We start from the raw sequence: 5,438 nt of genomic DNA, 5'->3' as shown, positions 1-5,438 counted from the left end.
AAACTTTGTGGGGAATAGAGCATATTTATGAGCTCCCAGGTACCAGTTTTATAATCACCAGTCAGGAAGTTAAAATTATCATTCCGTTGTGGCATTTCCAGATGTTTCAAACTACTTTTCATGTGATGTTCCATCTTCATGAAAGTTACTCTGGATTTAGAATGTGCACATCTCTGGGATGTTTCTGAAAGGCGTATGAGCAGTCACCCCAGAGATATACGGGACTTGACCTCTGAGTTTGGTTTTGATCCACACAGCTCTCTGTCCCCGGTGCTGTCATCCTAAACCATCACCTCTGCACACTGTGAGCAATGGTGCCACTCGAGCCAGGACGTCCACCGTGTTTGTAGGAATCATGGACCTTCAAGGGTGAGGCTGTGAACTCATCCAATGAGGGAGGCTGTGAAAATGCATCCCAGAGGAAACTGCGGGAATATGATGCTTCTCAGAAGTATCTGGTAGTTTCCATGTGTACACACGTGCTCAGCTGCTTCAGTCATGGCCAACTCTTTGAGACCCTATGGACTGTAACCCTCCAGGATCCTCTGTTCATGGGATTCTCCAGGCAAGAATACTGGAGTGGGTTGCAATGTCTTCCTCCAGGGGATCTTCCTGACCCAGGGACTGAATCTGTGACTCCTGCAGTTCTTGCATTGTGGACAGATTCTTTACCACTGAGCCACCAGGGAAGTCTTGACAGTTTCTATAGCTGATGCTGATTCAAATGGAAGCTTGGCAGGAGTTTGGCATTATGAACAGAGTAGGAACCTATGGTCCTTGCCCCCCACCCACCATGTCCTCTGCCTGCCTTTTGTCTGTGGAAAACTTTAATCAAAGAATACGTTTAGCTAGAGAAATGGGAAATGCTGAAACAAAGGAATACAGTTAAAGGAGACTAACTGTAGTCCTTAAGCATAGTTGAGGATCTTTATTTCTTTCTCAAGGGCTATAGATAATATTCTGAGCCACATCCCATGTGCTGTCTTATAGATGCTAAAACACCAGGTGGGAGAAGTTAGCTACATGGTGCCTAGACTGTACCCAGGATGTGAGCTGCCACAATTCAAGAACTGGCTGCAAAGAAATGGGAATAAATGGACTCCAGAACTGAAGATTAACTGTACCTAAAGCAACCAAGATGACGCTGGTCAGACCACTAGTGACCAATTCAAATATGACTGTTAGAGATAACTGTGCTGTTTCTACTTGTAGTCCCACCCCATTCTATCTATAAAAGTTCTGACCCCCTGCTTGTTGAGAGTGGGCGGATTCAGCCTTTGGACAGTTGTCTGCCGGCTTCTCCCCATCCCAGTTGCCAGATCTGAAATAGAGAAGCTTTCCTTTCCACCAACCTGGCCTGTTTATTGGCTTTTGACGGGCGAGCAACCAGACCCCACACTCGGTCTTTTGTAACAGATTTTGGCCGCCAGGACGGGGCTGCCTGCTGCTGGCTCCTGTGCTTTCACGGCACCTGGCTTACCTGGGTTTTCTAGGGGAGATCTATGGCCATGACAGTGTATGAGCCTGCTTGTGGTTAGCTAGCCCCTAGTAGGGTATATGGGACGTGTTTCTAGCAGCTATCAAAACCATTTGTTTTGAGAATCCTCTCTGTTTCTCCCCTTCTTGGCACTGGCCGCCAACTTGTGCTTTTCATTGGCAGAATGGAAACTTGCATCTAGGAGGAGTTGACAAGCTCCAGGAGTGGGTAAGTCCACTGCGCACTGGTGTGCACACAGCGACCTTCCCATGTGTGAGTGTTAGTGCTATGTGGGCATTCTTGCCAGTTGGTTCTGATGTGTGTCTGATGTTGAGGATCATTTGTGACCACGGACTGCTATTTAGGCATTTTTACCAGTTGGTTCTGACTCCTGGCTAACAGAGCAGGATGGCTGCAGCCCTCAGCAGGTGGCCATTGCTCTGTCTCTTTACGCTGCTCCCTGTTACTAGGCAACAGGTCTTGCGCAGCCATTGGTCGGCGCCTCAGTCGGCCCCACCCAGAAGCAACCAACTGTTGACGAGTGTTAGTTGTCCTGCTCAACTATTGGTCAGCACCACGGCGGGCCCTGCCCACTGGTAACTGTCAGTGAGGGACCACTGGGGAAGCGATTCAGCCAGGGGTCAGTGGGGTCCTGGTCACCCAGTGGAGAGTGAGGTAAGAGGCAGACTCAGGCCTTCTCCGGGAGGCCCTCCAGATTCCCCAGCCTTCGGGCCGTGGGTGAGTGGAGGGCCCAGGGAACAGACTGGGGCTCCATCCCGCAGGGCTCCAGAGGCCTCACAAGGCCTCCACTGGCCTTGGTCCAGCCCTTGAGGCAGCGGTGAACCTCTCCCTCACCCCTGTCTCTGTGACCTAATAGCAGTGGCCGTCCGTATGAGTCACAGTTTGTGGGACCGGGTCTCCCCATTTGGGCAGCTGAGGAGACTGAGGGTCAGTTGAGTTGGGTGCCTGGCTCCCTCAGGGATGATAGCAGAGCATGCCTTGGAAACCTGGACCTGAAGGAGCTGCCAACTGAGATCTGCTTCCTCTCAACCAGGACTGGGACCTTGGACGGTGAAAGGTGTGCCTTGGGACCTTGCCCTTTCTTGTCAGGACAGAGAGTAACATTCATCTATAGAGACTTACAGGAACATCATTACCAGACCTCAGAAACAAACGTTCTGACCCCGAGAAGTCTGCAACAACTAACCACACCCATCCCTCAATTTTTGCTTTTAAGGGGGCTTGCTGAAAGGTTTCATTAATATTGGAGTTCTTAGGGCATGAGCGACCCATCTTAGGGCATGAGCGACCCATCTCCTTGTATGGATGTGTATTAAGCCTTTCTCTGTTCCAAGCTCATTATAATGTTTAGAATTGATAGGCCTCACTGTGTGCCTGGCACATGGGCTTGTGAATTCAGTAACATAACTACCCGTGAGGACTGTTTGTGTCAGGGAAATGTTCCTTTGGGACTCTGTACTGGTCACCCTCGGAGAGGGTTTGTGACTCATCTGTCACTCAGTGTGTGAGACTGTATTCCATTTGCGTGATTGGTATTCTTGCTGCCTTATGCAAAATGACAACTCATTAGGGCGCAATTAAGCAAAATTTTAGCTACAAAATTATAACTAAGACAAAGAAAGATGACTATTATTATTATTATTTTGAATAACGTATGGCAGCAGCAGATAGTGAAGGACAGGGAATCCGGGCGTGCTGCAGTCTGTGGGGTCACAAAGAGTTGGACACAACTGAGTGACTGAGCAACAAAAAAATGGCAACATTATTTTTTAAGCTTCAGGGAAAATTGGTTAAGATGAAACTCTTGAAAGTCACAAAAACTGGTTCTTTTTGTATATGCAGTTAGGGAAAGCTAGCTTGATAAAACAGTTTTCCTGGCTCCTGAGAAAACAAAAATATGCCTAGGAGAAAGCTTGAAGTTAACTCTTATCAAGTCCTTGAAATACAAACACAGTCCACTTTGCCTGTGACTTTGGTCTTTGGTTAATTGGGTAAAACTTCAAGCTAAAAAAAAAAAAAAAAAGAAAAAGGAAAGAAGCCTTTCAAGAATAAGTATGTAAATTCGGCTATTCTATTATCCATAAACTGATTAGTTTAATTGCAATGGCTGATTCATAAAATGTAAAAAGATGAAAGAATGAGATCTCTGTCTGAATGTTTGTGTGTCTCAGCACGTGTGTTTGTCTTTGTATTATATTGCTGAGGTTAATTTGTAAAGAAGCTCTATTTAATTGTCCTTAAAAATATGGTCACTTACAAGTCAAAGAAATCTAAATTTACTTCCTTTTGTCTTGTAAGACTAGAGGGAAATTAAAGATGTTTTGGTTTATTAAACCTGTGTGTTGTACTACTGAAGAAAAATTATGCTATGAAAAGCATGTATGTTTTTAGGGGTTATAGAGTATGTTCTTGAGTTTGCCAATCAAAAAATGCTGGTATAATATTTGACTCACTTAGTTTCATTAAGGCTTCAAGGAGTAAAAATTGTGATATGTAAAAATAATAAGGGAAAGATTTCTGTGTGTAAAACAAGTAGGATATGTGTTGTTGTGGAAGAGAAGATATTTTTGTTGAAGAAAAATGATAGTTTTTTCCTACAGTTCTTTGTTTTTTGACGAAGAAATACAGGACAAATTTGTTTGGATCTAAAAAATAATAAAAGGTTTGTGAAAAAGAAACTTAGAGAAAAGATTTTTGTATATTGTCAGGATTAATGTTAGACTGAATTTAATTAGATATATAAATTTTGTTATTAACAGTAAACTGATGCAAGACTGAATTTGTTCTTTTTCTCTGTTAAGAAAACAAAGTTCTCCTGGAATATTGATCTGACTTTGGTAACAGAGGCTTCTAATGGAAAGTACTTGTTTGGTTTCTAGTTTTGACCCTAATGTACAGGATGGAAAAGTTGTCCAGTGAAGTTGTCGCAAAGTATAGCTACTCATGGTGTGCAGCACTGCTGGCTCTAAGTTTGCTGCTTAAAGCACATGTGTATGGTTTGTGTGACGACTGGGGATAGACGATAAAACATATGGCCTATAAAACATTCCCCTAGTAACATAACTCTGAGCCTGTTCATGATGTCTGATTAGTTTCTTCCCACTGGACAACTGGGCAAATATATAAACAAAGAAGAGGCCTAGCGCCGAGGGACACGGATCGACTAGAGCAGCCAGAGAGCCGCTCTGGCAACGTTGGGAAATGTATTGATTATCAGTGCTCCCTATGGAAGGAATTACATCTAAAAGGGGGAATGATGGAAGAGATTTTCATATACTAAGGCATGGGGAAGTCATTTTGGCCTATACATCATTTAATACAAACTTCAGGTTAACCAAAACAGCCTGTTTGTGGCCTATTTAACATTCACTGCACATCTGCTTTAATCACTAGGACAATAATACAAAGAGGCATTTTGATTATTATCCTCATTGTAATAAATCTAGTAATTTTTAAATATTTGGGTACTATGAAAGTGTATTATCTTTCTTGCTCTGTACTAGTCCCTCCTCAAGATTGAGGAGTATCAAAGCAAAGTGAAAGTGAAGTCGCTCAGTCGTGTCCGACTCTTTTCGACCCCATGGACGGTAGCCTACCAGGCTTCGCGGTCCATGGGATTTTCCAGGCAAGAATACTGGAGTGGGCTGCCATTTCCTTCTCCAGGGGATCTTCCCAACCCAGGGATCGAACCCGGGTCTCCTGCATTGCAAACAGACGCTTTACCGTCTGAGCCATCAAAGCAAAGGGAAGATTCAAAAGGAGCAGGCCCTATGGTCCTTGCCCCTCAGCTCGCCTCTCCCCCCACCCCCGCCCCACCCTGCTGCCACCCACCATGCCCTTTGCCTGCCTTTTGTCTGTGGAAAAAGTTTAATCAAAAAATAAGTTTAACCAGAGAAGTGAGAAACGCCAAAGCCAAGGAAAACAGCTAAAGGAGACTAAA

At 44.4% G+C, this 5,438-nt stretch overlaps 1 long non-coding RNA gene across 1 annotated transcript; it reads left to right on the top strand.

Annotated features, from left to right (window-relative positions):
* Nucleotides 1-2,032: 2,032 nt before the first annotated feature.
* LOC147374742 (uncharacterized) lies at nucleotides 2,033-3,527 on the top strand. The gene is made up of 2 exons (XR_015161435.1): nucleotides 2,033-2,152; nucleotides 2,532-3,527. It is a non-coding gene; the product is annotated as an uncharacterized LOC147374742 (long non-coding RNA).
* The last annotated feature ends 1,911 nt before the right edge of the window (nucleotides 3,528-5,438 follow it).

The sequence above is a fragment of the Bos grunniens genome, chromosome 3 (genome assembly GCF_055505025.1).
Source record: "Bos grunniens cultivar Pamir isolate PY7600 chromosome 3, Bosgru_T2T1.0, whole genome shotgun sequence".
Lineage (NCBI taxonomy): Eukaryota > Metazoa > Chordata > Mammalia > Artiodactyla > Bovidae > Bos > Bos grunniens.
Note: the sequence above shows the minus strand (reverse complement) of the source record. Positions and strands in the feature narration are given on the sequence as shown.